The 19,010-nt window shown below is 36.5% G+C and overlaps 1 protein-coding gene and 1 long non-coding RNA gene across 2 annotated transcripts in view; one reads left to right on the top strand and one right to left on the bottom strand.

Moving 5' to 3' along the window:
• LOC309659756 overlaps window positions 1-19,010 on the bottom strand; it is a 198,008-nt gene that overhangs the window by 66,123 nt on the left and 112,875 nt on the right. The gene's annotated exons all lie outside the window — the stretch shown is intronic.
• Window positions 9,093-19,010, top strand: part of IGSF10 (immunoglobulin superfamily member 10) — a 303,209-nt gene continuing 293,291 nt past the window's right edge. The window contains exon 1 of the mRNA XM_082459510.1: window positions 9,093-11,996. The gene's annotated coding sequence lies outside the window, so the exon portion shown is untranslated. The remainder of the gene's footprint in view (window positions 11,997-19,010) is intronic.

The raw sequence follows: 19,010 nt of genomic DNA, 5'->3' as shown, positions 1-19,010 counted from the left end.
ATATCTCATTTCAGACTGTGCAAGTATCATAAAGAGAAAGAAATGAAATATAAAATGAGTTGTCTTAACTTTGGCAATAAATGCTTTATAACTTCCATGTAGCATTGACCAAAATAAACTAGAAAAAGGATGTTACACTGCTGTTCTTACAAAAGTGACCATCTAAGAGAGAAAGAAATGTCCCATAAAAATCATTTTTGTCCCTGTATATCTAGGAACCTAACCTGGTACAATCTCAGGGAGTCAGAATGATGGGGACCTTATCAGCGCCAAGAGATATGAGTGTTCTGTGTTGAGGAATTGGTACTCTTTGTCTTGAAAGGAGAAATTAAGTCCATGCTTAATTCCAAAAATGTTCCTAGACTAGAGCAATTCCACCTTCCTATGTCCTCTGTTGCAGACATTCTTTGATAAGTAAAGGGGATAAATGCTTGGAATTTTCTAATCCCAACGAATGACTCTTCCTACCCCCAAGATGGCTCAGGCTGGTCCTGTGGTGACAGATGGTAAGAACGTGTATCACATTCCCACTCTGCCTCTCAATGGCCTTTTCCCTTACAAAAATGACATTAGGTCACATTTAGTTGTATAACTGAAGAACTTGCATACCAATAATAAGTCAACAAGATGTTTCAAAATAGCTAACTAATATTTCTCTAAAACAATATCTACACATCCATGCACAGAGGTTGTTGCATAGTTCCCATGTACCAGAGGTCAAGTCTTGAGAAAGGAGCCCCATGGGCATAGAGCTTTCCAAATTCTGGATTAGAGGTAATTATACTAAACAGAATGGACTTAATTACAATGTTTCTTTTTGGACCTGTATTTTCCTCTGAGATTTAAAAATCCCTGAGATATGATATTTACAGGATAAAACTTGCAGCTCTTGAAAATGCATGATAAAGACACATCGAGGACTATAATTTTGAATGGGCAACATTTTATTGTTACTGGCAGAACATCTATTTTCCTAATACTAGCATTCTCATAGTAATATTATTCGTCAATAGTTGAAATTTTGCATGACTGTTTCAAATATCTTTTAGTTACTTGCCTTTTTATGTTCTCTATATTTTTTTCTTCCACAAAGTTTACTTTCTTGTGTTTCATAGTTGCTATGTCCTCATGACCTATGAGAGCTGGTTCCCTGACCTCTTATATCTTTAAATTCCCATAAGTCACACTCAATGATATTCTCTTTCCATGGCCATGAACTCTGGGGCTCCCATTACCCTCTTGAATCTGAATTCCATGTAATGGAATGGAATAGCACGCAATGGAATGGCTTGTTTGAATCAGTGAACCAATGATGTATATTGTAGGATACTTGTATTTTGATTGGCAAGTATGATTTTAAAAACAAATTAACTTTTCTATAATAAATTACAGCATATTATCCATAACCTTCCATAAATAGAAAGGTGCCACTTTCCATATATATATTTGGTAATAAATAAATTAATGATGTTTAAATTATCCCTGTTATGGCTAAGTACTCTGCCATTTGTCCTGAGGTAGAGATAGATAATAAAATAAAGCCCCTGCCTTAAAAACTTACTTAATAATGTATTTGAAACTATCAGTTACCACCCAGGAACCACAGAGGTATGGGATCAAATCCATGCCCTCTGCAGTGGAAGTGCAGAGTCCTAACCCAGGACTCTTAATAGGAAGCTTCACGTCTTCCACCTTTCCTCAAAGACTAATTGACATGTGGAATACTAAATATGGAATGTTGAAAAATGTAAAATTATTATGTGACTCTTGGTTTCTTAGTATACTACATTTTATATCCCTTGATATATTATATATATATATATATATCTTTATTAAATTTTATATGACATTATGTTAGAAGGGCTTGCAGCAGAGAAGCAAAAATGGCTGCTTAGTGAAGCATTTTCTTGGTTTCTGGGAGGAGGATTAGATTAAATGACATATAATTTCATAATCCATGAAATAATCATGGCCCTTCATGTCAGGCCAATTCTGAAATGAGGAGCATATATATTTGAGTTCATAGTGCATGATTGTGATATGAACTTTTCTGCAATATCATCATGCTCAGCTTGCTAATATAGGATGTCTGTGATTTTTTTACTGACCATGTCCGTAGTTTAATGACTGTTTTAGAGTCCTTTGGGGATTATAGAAAACACTAAGTATATGGTTTCACCCACAGTATCCTAGTCAGGGCATATCTGGTTGCAAAGGAGGCTTATTGTAAGTATGTACTCACAAATAAGAATACAAACATAAGTACAGTTAGGCCTCATTAAGAACCTGGAAATTTAGAAGTCAGCAATTAATAAATGGAAGCTAATCTGTCTATCAGCTCTTCTCTCTATTTACCTATATCTATCTGTCCATATGTCTATCTATCATTTGTCTATCTATCATCACTATCATCTATTATCTCTCATTATTTACCCCATCATCTTCTCTTTCTGTATGGCTCCAAACGGTCATCTTAGCCACTAAGGCTGCATATTCCTTCAGCACAACTTCCTTAACCTAATGACGTCATTCTCAATTTTTGAAAGAGAGGTCTGACTTTCTAAGTTCACCTTCTTCAGCTGGGTCTATGGGTCATGAGTAAGGAATAGGCAAGGCATGGGGTCAAGTGGTAAATGTTGAATGTAGTTTTCTTTAGAAAGGGATATGGATGGGGTAAGCAGTGAAAAGCACCTCTTATAAACAGGCATCTTAATCACAACATGCCTAAAACTAGAATCATCTTTCTCTTCTCCACATCCTTCCTAATCCATATCCACACCATACTCATCTTCTTTGTATCCCTATCTTCATGAATATGTTCATCTAGTTATCCAATCTAGTTATCCAATCAAAAAGGATGGAAGACACGATTGATTTTTCTTCCTTGTCTCCACATATCCAATCAGCTCTTGAAGGCTGATGATTCACTGATTTTATGACATTAATGCCATTCACTTACTGGAACTTTATATATGCTATTTCATTTCAATTTAAAAAAAAAAGTACAAATTTAAAACAGTACCCATATTTTATAGGTGAGGAAACAAATACTTAGAGCAATTAACTAACTTGCTCAAAGTGACCTGCATAGCAACAGGCAGAACGGAGTTTTTAATCCTAGCACTCTGACTCTAGAAATATCGCTGCAGTAAGTAGTCCCTTGCCTAGCCTGACAGGAGACTGGAGTACTTGTAAACAGGAGAGTCAGGAAAACTTGAAATTGTTGCAGTTATTTTACTTCTAATGTTAACCTTATATTGGGCACGTTACTGATTAATTCCTACCTTAATCAACTGCAAGGAAACTAGTTGGACGGCGATAAAATTATGACTGCTCGGTGCTTATGTCTGTATCATTTCCTGCCTCCATTTCTTTTTCCGGCCAGAATTCCTTACCATCCTGGTACCCGGAATGCCTGGCTCGGTTCAATGCTTGGATCTCCACTTTGTGAAGTGTTGAAAGGACAATTTTAAATACAATCTCACCTTACTTAAGCAAACTCATGAGTACTTCTTCTTAAAAATAAAATACGAAGAGAAAGGCACAGTTTATTACTCTTTCCCATCATTTAAAGAAATTTCAGATTGGGGCAGGGAATTGAATCTATTATATTATTATTTCTATAATATTATTTTTATTATTTCAGTTTGTTTTTTTTCTTTATCCAACTTGGTCCCTATTTCAGATTTGATTAAACATTGCCATCTTTGCCTCAATATTTAGAATAGAACAGTCTTAATTCTTTACAAATAATTGTTTATGATAATTGTGTGCCCCAAGTCTTCATGCATGTTTGTGTAAGAGAGTGTGTGGGTGGCAAAGAGTGTAAATTGTGTAACTAGAGTAGGGTTCCTGCTAACTTCACTTGAATAATAAGCATCTAATTGTTGCATATTTGTTCTTATGACATTGATAGCCAAAGCTATGATTTACTTGGTGTTAATTCTTAGATTCATATAGAAATCTATAAACCATTTTATAATATCCCACTTTGTGACTGATTTTACAGCAATATATTTACAGAGACAGTTGGGATTGTATATACAAAATGTTTTCCCTTCAGCATTACAGGACCTTGATTTATGATCTGTTATTTATTTTCTAGAGAAAATGTACTTTGCCTTATTGGCCACTATTTTGTACCGTGTTTTTAAACTTCCTTCCCTTTAGCCAATTGAAATCTCAGCTTTCCCTTATCATTTTTTAATAACTTTGTTAGGGCACATAACACATTTTGCTGTATAAAGTTACTTTATTATTTCCATTGTTGAAGTTCTAGAGACCTCTCAGAGAGAGAACATAATGGTATGCTCTCTCTATCATCAATAAATATCACCTGAAATAAAAGGAAGCTCTATTAAATCATGATTGAATGATAGAATCATGTTTGAATCATGTTTGAATGTTTGAATCTGATTGAATCATGTTTCTTTTTCTGTTTCATATTTATTAAAGTATTTTCCTTTTTCTCTAAGTTTTAGAATTAAACTCTTGGATATATTCATTAGGAGTTCCAAGGGACATATGCTGATAAGATGAGAAAATATGGTTGATTGAGAATTAACTATTACATTTAGCAGCATGGAGTCATTGGTGATGTTTCCAAGAGTATTTTGGTGGGTTTATGAGGTAAAACACAGAGTGCAGTGATATAAGAGAGGATAAATGGAGAGGAATTGGAGCCTAGCATTAACACTTTGGAGGATTTCTCTATGTTTTAATCCCTCATCTAACCACTGACTTTCAAAACACCTTGTATCTCAAACTCCAAGCTTACCTCGTTTTCTATGGCCAGGAGAAGTTTGCTTCTCATGAGATCTGCTACTGAAACCCAGCAGGACACCGTGGGGCTCCTAGGCCTGGAAGCCTTTCTGTATCTCCCATTTCTTATTTAGGCTTCAGCCTCTATGACCTTCCCTGAGCTCCAAAGGGCAGGTTCAAACAGTTGTTAATCAGGGAAGGGAGGGGAGGTAGAGACAAGGCAGGAGCCGTCAAGAAACAATAGGGCAGCCTTGGGGCAGGGTTCTGGTTCCACCTCAAGGTGTACACATAACAGTATCTCTGAGCACTTCTACAGAAGTCAAAAGCCCCACCAAAAGGAAGATGTTAACTACTTGATAAAGCATTCTTCATCCCAGAGACGGTCACAGTTTGCTAACTTCGAGAACCACCTGAGGCCAGATTAAAGAGTACAGGCCTTGAAGATGGCGGAGTAGAAGGACGTGCTCTCATCCCTCTTGCGAGAGCACCAGAATCAAAACTGGCTGCTGGACAATCATTGACAGGAAGACCCTGGACTTCACCAAGGAGGATATCCCAGGTCCAAGGACAGAGGAGAAGCCACAGTGAGACGGTAGGAGGGGCGCAATCAGAGTAAAATCAAATCCCATAACTGCTGGGTGGGTGACTCACAGACTGGCGAACACTTATACCACAGAAGTCCACCCACTGGAGTGAAGGTTCTGAGCCCCACGTCAGGCTTCCCAACCTGGGGGTCCGGCTACGGGAGGAGGAATTCCTAGAGAATCAGACTTTGAAGCCTAGTGGGAATTGATTGCAGGACTTTGACAGGACTGGGGGAAACAGAGACCCCACCCTTGGAGGGCACACACAAAGTAATGTGTGCATCGGGACCCAGGGAAAGGAGCAGTGACCCTGGGGGAGACTGAACCAGACCTACCTGCTGGTGTTGGGGGGTCTCCTGCAGAGGCGAGTGGTGGCTCTGTTTCACCGTGGGGATAAGGACACTGGCAGCCGAGGTTCTGGGAAGTTCTCCTTGGCGTGAGCCCTCCCAGAGTCTGCCATTAACCCCACCAAAGAGCACGGGTAGGCTCCAGTGTTGGGTTGCCTCAGGCAAAACAACCAACAGGGAGGGAACCCAGCCCCACCCATCAACAGTCAAGTGGATTAAGGTTTTACTGAGCTCTGACCGCCACAGCAACAGTCAGCTCTACCCACCACCAGAGCCTCCCATCAAGCCTCTTAGATAGCCTCAACCACCAGAGAGCAGACAACAGAAGCAAGAAAAACTACAATCCTGCAGCCTGTGGAACAAAAACCACAGTTACAGAAAAATAGAGAAGATGAAAAGGCAGAGGGCTATGTGCCAGATGAAGGAACAAGAAAAAACCCCAGAAAAACAACTAAATGAAGTGGAGATAGGCAACCTTCCAGAAAAAGAATTCAGAATAATGATAGTGAAGGTGATCCAGGACCTCAGAATAAGAATGGAGGCAAAGATTGAGAAGATGCAAGAAATGATTAACAAAGACCTAGAAGAATTAAAGAACAAACAAACAGAGATGAACAATACAATAACTGAAATGAAAACTACACTAGAAGGAATCAATAGCAGAATAACTGAGGCAGAAGAACGGATAAGTGACCTGGAAGACAGAATGGTGGAATTCACTGCTGCGGAACAGAATAAAGAAAAAAGAATGAAAAGAAATGAAGACAGCCTAAGAGACCTCTGGGACAACATTAAACGCAACAACATTCGCATTATAGGGGTCCCAGAAGGAGAAGAGAGAGAGAAAGGACCAGAGAAAATATTTGAAGAGATTATAGTCGAAAACTTCCCTAACATGGGAAAGGAAATAGCCACCCAAGTCCAGGAAGCGCAGAGAGTCCCATACAGAATAAACCCAAGGAGAAACACGCCGAGACACATAGTAGTCAAAGTGGCAAAAATTAAAGACAAAGAAAAATTATTGAAAGCAGCAAGGGAAATATGACAAATAATATACAAGGGAACTCCCATAAGGTTAACAGCTGATTTCTCAGCAGAAACTCTGCAAGCCAGAAGGGAGTGGCATGATATACTTAAAGTGATGAAAGGGAAGAACCTACAACCAAGATTACTCTACCCGGCAAGGATCTCATTTAGATTTGATGGAGAAATCAAAAGTTTTACAGACAAGCAAAAGCTAAGAGAATTCAGCACCACCAAACCAGCTCTACAGCAAATGCTAAAGGAACTTCTCTAAGTGGGAAACACAAGAGAAGAAAAGGACCTACAAAAACAAACCCAAAACAATTAAGAAAATGGTCATAGGAACATACATATCGATAATTACCTTAAACGTGAATGGATTAAACGCCCCAACCAAAAGACATAGACTGGCTGAATGGATACAAAAACAAGACCCATATATATGCTGTCTACAAGAGACCCACTTTAGACCTAGGGACACATACAGACTGAAAGTGAGGGGATGGAAAAAGATATTCCATGCAAATGGAAATCAAAAGAAAGCTGGAGTAGCTATACTCATATCAGATAAAATAGACCTTAAAATAAAGAATGTTTCAAGAGACAAGGAAGGACACTACATAATGATCCAGGGATCAATCCAAGAAGAAGATATAACAATTATAAATATATATGCACCCAACATAGGAGCACCTCAATACATAAGGCAACTGCTAACAGCTATAAAAGAGGAAATCGACAGTAACACAATACTAGTGGGGGACTTTAACACCTCACTTACACCAATGGACAGATCATCCAAAATGAAAATAAATAAGGAAACAGAAGCTTTAACTGACACAATAGACCAGATAGATTTAATTGATATTTATAGGACATTCCATCCAAAAACAGCAGATTACACGTTCTTCTCAAGTGCGCACGGAACATTCTCCAGGATAGATCACATCTTGGGTCACAAATCAAGCCTCAGTAAATTTAAGAAAATTGAAATCATACCAAGCATCTTTTATGACCACAACGCTATGAGATTAGAAATGAATTACAGGGAAAAAAACGTAAAAAAGACAAACACATGGAGGCTAAACAATACGTTACTAAATAACCAAGAGATCACTGAAGAAATCAAAGAGGAAATAAAAAAATACCTAGAGACAAATGACAATGAAAACACGATGACCCAAAACCCATGGGATGCAGCAAAAGCGGTTCTAAGAGGGAAGTTTATAGCTATACAAGCCTACCTAAAGAAACAAGAAAAATCTCAAGTAAACAATCTAACCTTACACCTAAAGAAACTAGAGAAAGAAGAACAAACAAAACCCAAAGTTAGCAGAAGGAAAGAAATCATAAAGATCAGAGCAGAAATAAATGAAATAGTAACAAAGAAAACAATAACAAAGATCAATAAAACTAAAAGTTGGTTCTTTGAGAAGATAAACAAAATTGATAAGCCATTAGCCAGACTCATCAAGAAAAAGAGGGAGAGGACTCAAATCAATAAAATCAGAAATGAAAAAGGAGAAGTTACAACAGACACCGCAGAAATACAAAGCATCCTAAGAGACTACTACAAGCAACTTTATGCCAATAAAATGGACAACCTGGAAGAAATGGACAAATTCTTAGAAAGGTATAACCTTCCAAGACTGAATCAGGAAGAAACAGAAAATATGAACAGACCAATCACAAGTAATGAAATTGAAACTGTGATTAAAAATCTTCCAACAAACAAAAGTCCAGGACCAGATGGCTTCACAGGTGAATTCTAGCAAACATTTAGAGAAGAGCTAACACCCATCCTTCTCAAACTCTTCCAAAATATTGCAGAGGAAGGAACACTCCTAAACTCATTCTATGAGGCCACCATCACCCTGCTACCAAAACCAGACAAAGACACTACAAAAAAAGAAAATTACAGACCAATATCACTGATGAATATAGATGCAAAAATCCTCAACAAAATACTAGCAAACAGAATCCAACAACACATTAAAAGGATCATACACCACGATCAAGTGGGATTTATCCCAGGGATGCAAGGATTCTTCAATATACGCAAATCAATCAATGTGATACACCATATTATCAAATTGAAGAAGAAAAACAATATGATCATCTCAATAGATGCAGAAAAAGCTTTTGACAAAATTCAACACCCATTTCTGATAAAAACTCTCCAGAAAGTGGGCATAGAGGGAACCTACCTCAACATAATAAAGGCCATATATGACAAACCCACAGCAAACATCATTCTCAATGGTGAAAAACTGAAAGCATTTCCTCTAAGATCAGGAACAAGACAAGGATGTCCACTCTCACCACTATTATTCAACATAGTTCTGGAAGTTCTAGCCACGGCAGTCAGAGAAGAAAAAGTAATAAAAGGAATACAAATTGGAAAAGAGGAAGTAAAACTGTCACTGTTTGCGGATGACATGATACTATACATAGAGAATCCTAAAACTGCCACCAGAAAACTGCTAGAGCTAATTAATGAATATGGTAATGTTGCAGGATACAAAATTAATGCACAGAAATCTCTTGCATTCCTATACACTAATGATGAAAAATCTGAAAGAGAAATTATGGAAACACTCCCATTTACCATTGGAACAAAAAGAATAAAATACCTAGGAATAAACCTACCTAGGGAGACAAAAGACCTGTATGCAGAAAACTATAAGACACTGATGAAAGAAATTAAAGATGATACCAACAGATGGAGAGATATACCATGTTCTTGGATTGGAAGAATCAACATTGTGAAAATGAGTATACTACCCAAAGCAATCTACAGATTCAATGCAATCCCTATCAAATTACCAATGGCATTTTTTACGGAGCTAGAACAAAAGATCTTAAAATTTGTATGGAGACACAAAAGACCCCGAATAGCCAAAGCAGTCTTGAGGGAAAAAAATGGAGCTGGAGGAATCAGACTCCCTGACTTCAGACTATACTACAAAGCTACAGTAATCAAGACAATATGGTACTGGCACAAAAACAGAAACATAGATCAATGGAACAAGATAGAAAGCCCAGAGATTAACCCACACACCTATGGTCAACTAATCTATGACAAAGGAGGCAAAGACATACAATGGAGAAAAGACAGTCTCTTGAATAAGTGGTGCTGGGAAAACTGGACAGCTACATGTAAGAGAATGAAATTAGAATACTCCCTAACACCATACACAAAAATAAACTCAAAATGGATTAGAGACCTAAATATAAGACTGGACACTATAAAACTCTTAGAGGAAAACATAGGAAGAACACTCTTTGACATAAATCACAAAAAGATCTTTTTTGATCCACCTCCTAGAGTAATGGAAATAAAAACAAAAATAAACAAGTGGGACCTAATGAAACTTCAAAGCTTTTGCACAGCAAAGGAAACCATAAACAAGACGAAAAGACAACCCTCAGAATGGGAGAAAATATTTGCAAATGAATCAACGGACAAAGGATTAATCTCCAAAATATATGAACAGCTCATTCAGCTCAATATCAAAGAAACAAACACCCCAATCCAAAAATGGGCAGAAGACCTAAATAGACATTTCTCCAAAGAAGACATACAGACGGCCACGAAGCACATGAAAAGATGCTCAACATCACTAATTATTAGAGAAATGCAAATCAAAACTACAATGAGGTATCACCTCACTCCTGTTAGAATTGGCATCATCAGAAAATCTACAATCAACAAATGCTGGAGAGGGTGTGGAGAAAAGGGAACCCTCTTGCACTGTTGGTGGGAATGTAAATTGATACAGCCACTATGGAGAACAATATGGAGGTTCCTTAAAAAACTAAAAATAGAATTACCATATGACCCAGCAATCCCACTACTGGGCATATACCCAGAGAAAACCGTAATTCAAAAAGACACATGCAGCCGAATGTTCATTGCAGCACTATTTACAATAGCCAGGTCATGGAAGCAACCTAAATGCCCATCAACAGATGAATGGATAAAGAAGATGTGGTACATATATACAATGGAATATTACTCAGCCATAAAAAGGAACGAAATTGAGTCATCTGTTGAGACGTGGATGGATCTAGAGACTGCCATACAGAGTGAAGTAAGTCAGAAAGAGAAAAACAAATATCATATATTAATGCATGTATGTGGAACCTAGAAAAATGGTACAGATGAGCCAGTTTGCAGGGCAGAAGTTGAGACACAGATGTAGAGAATGAACATATGGACACCAAGGGGGGAAAACTGCGGTGAGGTGGGGATGGTGGTGTGCTGAATTGGGCGATTGGGATTGACATGTATACACTGATGTGTATAAAATTGATGCCTAATAAGAACCTGCAGTATAAAAAAACAAACAAAACAACTAAAACTAAACTTTCATTGGGTTATTTGTATGGAAATATGTTAATATAAATGTTTCAGACATTACATGAAATTTCTGAAAATCTTATATTTGTATTTGTATGGAAATATGTATGGAAATATGTTAATATAAATGTTTCAGACATTACATGAAATTTCTAAAAATCTTATATTTGTATTTGTATGGAAATATGTATGGAAATATGTTAATATAAATGTTTCAGACATTACATGAAATTTCTAAAAATCTTATATGTTCTGGTATAATGTTATAAGTAATAATCCTAGTTATTACTTTAAAATGTATATCTCAGAAATAACTAATTTTCTTGTCAACTGCATTATTATGAACTTTCATCAAATCTTTTACCGTGGTCATTTTTAAGTCTTTTGTCATTTACAGACAGTTCTGGGTGTACTCGGATGATTTTGCAAATATGTTCCTATAAAAGGGTTTCATCTTCAAGAAATTCATGGAAAAGACTCTGACAAGTACAGGTTTCTGGTAACTGACTGTACTGCTGAACTGAATGAATAAGCATTTTCAGAACTCTGATGAAAAACTGATGAACTCATAAAAGTGCTAACAAAAGATCAAGATGAAAAAAAACAATTAATTACATGGGACTGAGTGAACTGATGAGGATGAGTATAATTTTTGTGACTTTCTGTCTGAATTAAAAAAAAAAAAAAAAAATCCCACAAGGACTCAGAGGCAAAGAATATACAAATCAATTTTCACTGCAAAGTAAAGGAGCTGTTACAGTGGAGGATTCCTGGACTGAATGTCAATATTATGACATAGTATGAGTGTGTTTCATGTTTGGTAATTGCAATCATTGTTGATTTTGTTGTGGTCATCCATGTACAATGCTTGGTGTCAGTCTATTTATCTCTTGTAAAAATAAAATACAGTGTGTGTGTGTGAAAAAAAAAAAAGATGATGGTTCAAAACAGTATAGGAGGAAAATGAATTTAAGCACAATTTGTTATAAAAAATTAATAAACAGAAACCTTAATTAAATAGAGTTGGAAGACCAGAAGGAGGAGCTCTCACACCCTGTGACCATAGCTGAGCCCAGCTGGAAGAAGAAAGAGTTGTCTTCTTTCCTGGCGAGGACTTAGCCAATGAAAAACCATGCACTCTTTGTTTACTACAGCCCTCCCAACTTCCTTCTCCTCTCTATTAAAGCAGTCTCTTTCCCTTGCTGTGCAGGGACTTGCACATGGCTTGCCATGGTTGCAGACCCCAAATTACAATTCTCTGCTGATCCTGAATAAACCTATCTTTGCTGGAGAAATTAAAAAAAAAAAAAAAAAAAGAGTACAGGCCTTGCACACACCCTGATCCTTACCAGTAACCCTGCCCTTGAGCCATTGCTATAAAACTCCTCACCAAATCCCCCTGGGTTGGGACACATAGTTTTGAGGCCATTAGCTCACTGTGTCTCCCTTTGCCTGACAAAGCAATAAAGCTATTCTTTTCTACTTTACCCAAAACCCTGTCTATGAGATTCAATTTGGCACCAGTGTACAGAGGTCAAGTTTTTTGGCATCACTACTTCAGCTTTTTCTTTTTTCTTTTCTTTTTGGCTGCACTGTGCAGCCTGCAGGATCCTAGTTCCCCAACCAGGGATCCAACCCGTGCCCTCAGCAGTGAAAGAGCAGAGTCCTAACCTCTGGACTGCCAGGGAATTCCCTACTTCAGCTTTTTCAACTCTTTTTGTCTTCCAAAAATTTATAGAGCTCTGTTTTCTCCATTTCTGTGATCTTTTTCTTATGGATTTACATGATGCAATTCCCTCATCTCATTTTAGTGGTGCTTCATGAGCAGGCAGAGGAATTGTATTTGTTCAATACTCTGTTTAAGGAGAAACAACACAGATTCTTAGGGAAAGTTTGTCACCTCATCCAAATCCTGTATTGAATGAAAATCAGTTTACTAAATTTACTTTTAGGATAAATTTAGCATTTATTTTCACCCTAATTTTTATTTTTCTAGGCCTAAATAAATAAAAAGTTTTAAATTGAAATTATATTCTCATTCACTGCATTTAGAATTTCTCTTTAATACCATATTTGGTGTATAATCTGAAGAAGGAATCATTCAATTTCAGAAAGGTAACATTAAAGATCATAAAGCCTACCTCAAAGCCAAACTTTCAGAAAAATAAAGAATAATACAAATTTATTTATTATGAATTGATTAATCTTATAAAATATTTGAATGAAGTTCATTTAAAAACTCTTAAAGATACACACCAGAAACCAAAGGATACACACATATTATTTAATAAGCTTAAATTTCTGTGGTTGTAGAACAATTCAGTATAGTAATTTAATTTAAGAGAACTGATAAGGAATAGATTGAATGATACAATGGAGTTTATGATATACAGGAGCAGAATTTCCCATGCTAAAATATGTCTCTCTGGCATATTAATTGTTTTAAGTTGTTTTTTCTTCTTTCTTTTCTGAGAAACAGCAGACATGGGAAGGGCTCTGAAAAACCAAATAGGAGTTGCTATTTTGTAAGAAAAATTTACATTTGTAAAGGAAATCTCCATTTGTAAGGGTGTCTCCCTCTCTATATCTGGAAGAGAAAGATGACAAAATCTAGAAATTCTTAACAACGAGAAGGCAAGGACTTCAATCTGCATCACAATCCCTTGTTTACTGTGCTTTTCTTGGTAACTTCCCATAACTGACTCTCTCCACCCTCAACATCCTCTTTTGTCTGTAGCTGAGGATAGTATTTAAAGTGAGGGTTTTGGACAGTTTGGCTAATGACTCAGTGTTTCTGGGTATCTCCCATGAATACGTGTTATTAAACTTTTGTTTGATTTTCACCTGTTAATCTGTCTCATGTCCATTTAATGTGTAGACCAGCCAGAAGAACCAATAAGTGTAGAGGAAAATTTCTTTTCTCCCGATATGATGAGGCCATTCAAGATCGCTGTTCGCTTGCTCTCAGTACATCGCCTTGCTCGATCAGTCCCTGCTTCACCTACACCCTACTCAACCTGACTGACCTTCCCTCTTCATCACGGAGCCTAATCAGTAAATGCCTACATACTTGCTCCCAGCCCCAACTAGTAATTGTTCTAATCTTTAGCTCAGAACATCGCCACCATGATAGCTTATCAAAGGGGCAGTGATGGTTCTGCTTGTCCTCTGCTGGTTTCCCTGGTAGCCGATGAGCCAACCCGACGTCAATTCCCACTATAACTAGTAACCTCCCCTCCCCGTGCCCCCATAGTGAAGACTGCTGCCACGTCCCGCCCACCTGCCCACCTGCTGCACAAAGTAGGGTGTCACTCCATGGACCTTGCTTCAGACATGTAAGATCCCACTATCTACTAAACCATTGATGCCGCTGCCACGGACGCCAAGCTCTTTCTTCCAACTCAAGGCTGGATAAGTACAGGGCTTGCAGGCCTGTGGGGTGCAGCCCAACCCCCCCCAACATAAAAATGGTGAAAATGGTAAAATTATAACTTTACAATTTGATACTATAGTTTTGTTTTAAACACCACAGAAATCAAGTATACAATGAGATAACTAAAAGACAGAAAAATAGAAATATAATAGTTTGTTTAGCATTCCACTTCCGGAATACTGAAGGTCATGTAAACAATAGATCGAAATAGTACTCTGATCAGTTAATAAATTGAATGGACCGACACAGGAAAACAGCACAATCATTTTCTTTTCATTCATTAAAATCATTAGTAAACATTATTCATATTCTAGCAAGAAACGTTTCCTTTTGTATACTCTTAATAGGCAGAATTCTAAATGCTACAGGGTTTCTATGAAATTTGGAAACAAATGCAAAGATACATAAAACATTATTGATATTGCATTGCAGTGTTCAGTGACATCACATGGTATGTTCAATGTGTTGTTATTATTAGCAATACAGAGTTCAAGATGCTGTGCAAGATTATAGTGAACACAAAGCATTTCCCTAAACCATACAGGTGCATCTGTGATGTGCTACCTCATATGATGTGTCTCACATTTTCACTGAATAAAACTTCATTTTTAGCATATTCCAGAGACAAAATAAGTAGTCTCATTCTGTTTAAAACAATTAAACATTATCTATGTTTCCAGACTTTGTTGCCAATCTGTGTATTCTCATTCCACAGTACAATGAAATCAGAACAATCACACATTATGAAATAATGGGAAAAAGCATTGGCTCTGGAGTTTGTAAATCTGGGACTGAGTCTTTACTGCACTGAAGTGGGTTTTTCACCTCTAACAGCCTAAGATTCTTACTCTGTAAAATAAGGCTGCTAGAGTGTCAAATCAGATGTCATAGTACAGTTGAAATACTTTTAGACAATAAGATACTATAACATTGTTCTTATAACTGAAATTTTTTAGCATCTTATCAAATAATGCTTTGATTGATAAAAAGTAAATGATAAAAAGTAAAGCATGTTAGAAGATTTCTTACAACCACAAATACAAGTCTACTGTGGAAAAAAAAATCATAACAAAGTTTACATCTGTGGCTATGGGCTAGGAGTCACTGAAGAAGGAGCATAAGGAAACTTTTTGAGGGGTGCTAGCGTGCTCTCTATCCTGTTAGGATAGGATTTGTCTAGGTATACACATTTGTCAGGACTCAGTGGATGATATGTTTAAGATTTGTGCATTTCATTATATATATATATATATATATATATATATATATATATATATATAGTCTCAAAGAAAGCAAAAACAAAAATAACTACTGTACTCTGGTTAGTGAAATGTATGCTAAAATGTTTAGGGGTGGAATGTACTGACGTCTGCAACTTTGACATGCATTAAAAAAAATTTGGATTGATGGAGTTGATAGAGAATGGATAGATGAATAGGGAGCTAATGAAGCAGATGTAATGAGATATTTATTGTCAAATCTAGGGGGTGGGTATATAAGTATTCACTATAAAATTTTTTCACCTTTTCTATACATGTGAAAACTTTTACATTAAATGTTGAAAAAGAAAGGACAAAAAGCTAAAAATAAAAACATACCATTTCACAGAAGGTATGCCTTGTCTCCTTCCTTAAGGGGTAATGTATTGACCTAAATGTCTATATTTGTAAAGCATATACAATGTAACTACTACCACTCAGTCTCCCACTAAAGAAACCCAGAAAAAGGAAATATATTAAAAGAGCAAAATTAGACAAAATTGAAAGCAAAGGAAATCAAGTTATTTGAATTTTCAAATAGACAAGGTATAGCCTAATTAATGAAAGACAAGATATGATTTGTCATTAATAGAGAAGGGTTGCTTATACATTCTCAGCTGAAATAATATATTATATTTCAATAATACAAATTTTTAAAATTTCCAACTGGAAATGGAAAACTTTTATACTTAAAAATATAAAATGGCAAAAATGATAATATCAAATATCTCTGATAATATCAAATAGAGACTATGACAGGAACAATAAAAGAGGAATTAATGAGGAAAAAAGGAAATAACTTCAAAATTAAATTACATGGAATTTTTCAAAATTTTCTAGTGATGAATAATTTTTATGCTACTGATATTTCTTCAAATATAAAAAGCATGGTTTATTGTCTGGTTTCTTATATCAAGAACTTAAAAATATGGTTTTTCTTCCCAGTTTTGACAAGAGCAAAACTGAAAGGAAAATATTAGCACTAGTGTATTATGAAGATAGATAGAGCTGAAATTAAATCTTAGGGAATAGTTTGAAATTTTAAAAAACAAAGTACTGAAAAATATCTTAGAAAAGAGCATTTAGTTTCTAACCTGTTAAAAATTTCACTTGGAAAGTGACTTAGGAAAAAATATATTAAGTCAACATATTATTTGAAAAAAAGAAAAAAAGTAGTAAGTAAAATTAGGTTCTACCTCTGAACATGAAAAGAAGGCTTTGGATAATGTGCTATCTACCTCAACAAAATCATAAACTTTTGGAGGGCAATGTGTGAAAAAGCCCACTCACACACTTAAGAAATTCTGCTTACCTCCAGGCCCTGCTGAGCAAGTAAGTCCTTATTCTGAAGTTTTGTGAAGGGGCAGCTGTTCGTGGTTTGACCTTTGGTTTAAATGGCCTGGTTTCAAAAGTAAGCACAACAATCAGAAAATGAGGCAGCCTCAAGAGCAGAAGCCAACACACATATCAAGATTTTCTATGAAGTTAAGGTCGTTGCTGTGTCATTCATTCAATTTTAAATCAGTCCAGAACAAGAAGAGGACCCCTCTCTGGGAGAGAGAGAGAGAGAGAGACTGTGTCCCCAGTTGCTCTTACCTTCATATTTCCATGATTTCTTGCTCTGTACATTTCTTGCCCTTGGCTTTCTATGAGACATTCTTTGTACTTTCTCTCCCCCATTTCTTCTCCACGTACTGCTCTATTATTTAGCAGGCTTGAGTGTGTTTCCTTTACTTTAAACCAAAGGAGCCCCAACTAAACAGAATGGATAAGAATTAGGGAATTCCTGGTAGTCCAGTGGTTAGGACTCCATGCTTCCACTGCAGGGGCATGGGTTCGATCCCTGGTGGGGGAACTAAGATCCCGCAAGCCACGTGGCACTGAAACTGTGCACCTCAGATTGGGACTTGAACCCACGTGCCAGGACTCAAACCAGGCCAAAACCCAGATTGGGACTTGAACCCATGATGCTGGGACTCGAACCCAGCCAAAACCCACAGTCTTCCAACTGCGATCACACCCCTTCCTTTAGGACTTAATGAAGCTCTGGTTTTTGATGTCTCATTGCAGAAAGAATTCAGTGAGACACAAAATGATAGGTAAGAAGTGGGTTTATTTAGAGAGAAACACACTCCACAGACAGAGTGTGGGCCATCTCAGAGGTAAGAAAGGCACCAGGGTATGGGGTTGTCAGTTTTTATAGGAGTGGGTAATTTCACAGGCTAATGAGTGGGAGGAGTATTCCAGCTATTTTAGGAAGGGGCGGGGATTTCCAGGAATTGGGTCACCGCCTAGTTTTTGATGCTTATGGTCCATCCTGGAACTGTCATGGCGCCTGTGGGTGTGTCATTTAGTTTGCTGATGTATTACAGTGAGCGTATACTGAGGCTCAAGGTCTAGTGGAAGTCGACTTGTTTGCCATCTTGGACCCATTTGGTTCTAAGCAGTTTATGTCATGTCCTTGGGCTATGTCATTCTTTCAAAGATTGTGCCCTGACTCCTTTCCTCCTGTTTCAGCGTGGCCAAAAAGAAAGAATGAAAGAAAGAAAGAGTACAATTCAATGGTTTAAAAAAAAAGAATGAACAAAAATTAATTAATTATTATATACATGAAGTGCCTGACACATAAGAGCAGATTAAATATTTGCTGAGTAAATAAATAAATTATAAGATAGAACATCTGTATTGATTAAAATTTCAATGAGAAAATAATCCACCATTTCAGACATGTTTTTAAAATGATAAAGATATGGAGAATGATTAACTTTGATTTCTATTTTATTCAGTAATAAATTATAGCTAGGCCCCAAAAAATAAACATTTTTTAAAAAGCTTGTTAATTCTGCTCTTTTGAAACAACTCTAAAAGCTTTAGACTCTACATCTGAATACAAGTTGCAATTATATGACATAGTTATGGCAGTTTCAATTTATAAAAAATAAAATATTTGGTGAAATAAATTATCTGAGGGCAGATATATATTCTATTAAATGAAATAAGGTTAAAATTATGACTTTTTCCATTCTTCTTAACAGTAGGGGGAGAACCTTTGTATACGCAACTCTGTTACCTATGTAAAAATTCTGCACATTGGATTTTAAAATACAAAGTTAACCTCCTAAATATCATATTTTCAGAGCTCATTTTTATTACAGATTTAGTATATTGTTATGCAAAAAACAATGGATATCCTCTTCATAAAAATCGACATATTTTTTGTGAAGACTGTAATATAGACTT

Source organism: Balaenoptera physalus, assembly GCF_965194825.1.
Source record: "Balaenoptera physalus genome assembly, chromosome: 4".
Taxonomy (NCBI): Eukaryota; Metazoa; Chordata; class Mammalia; order Artiodactyla; family Balaenopteridae; genus Balaenoptera; species Balaenoptera physalus.
This window is presented reverse-complemented; position numbering and strand designations above follow the sequence as displayed.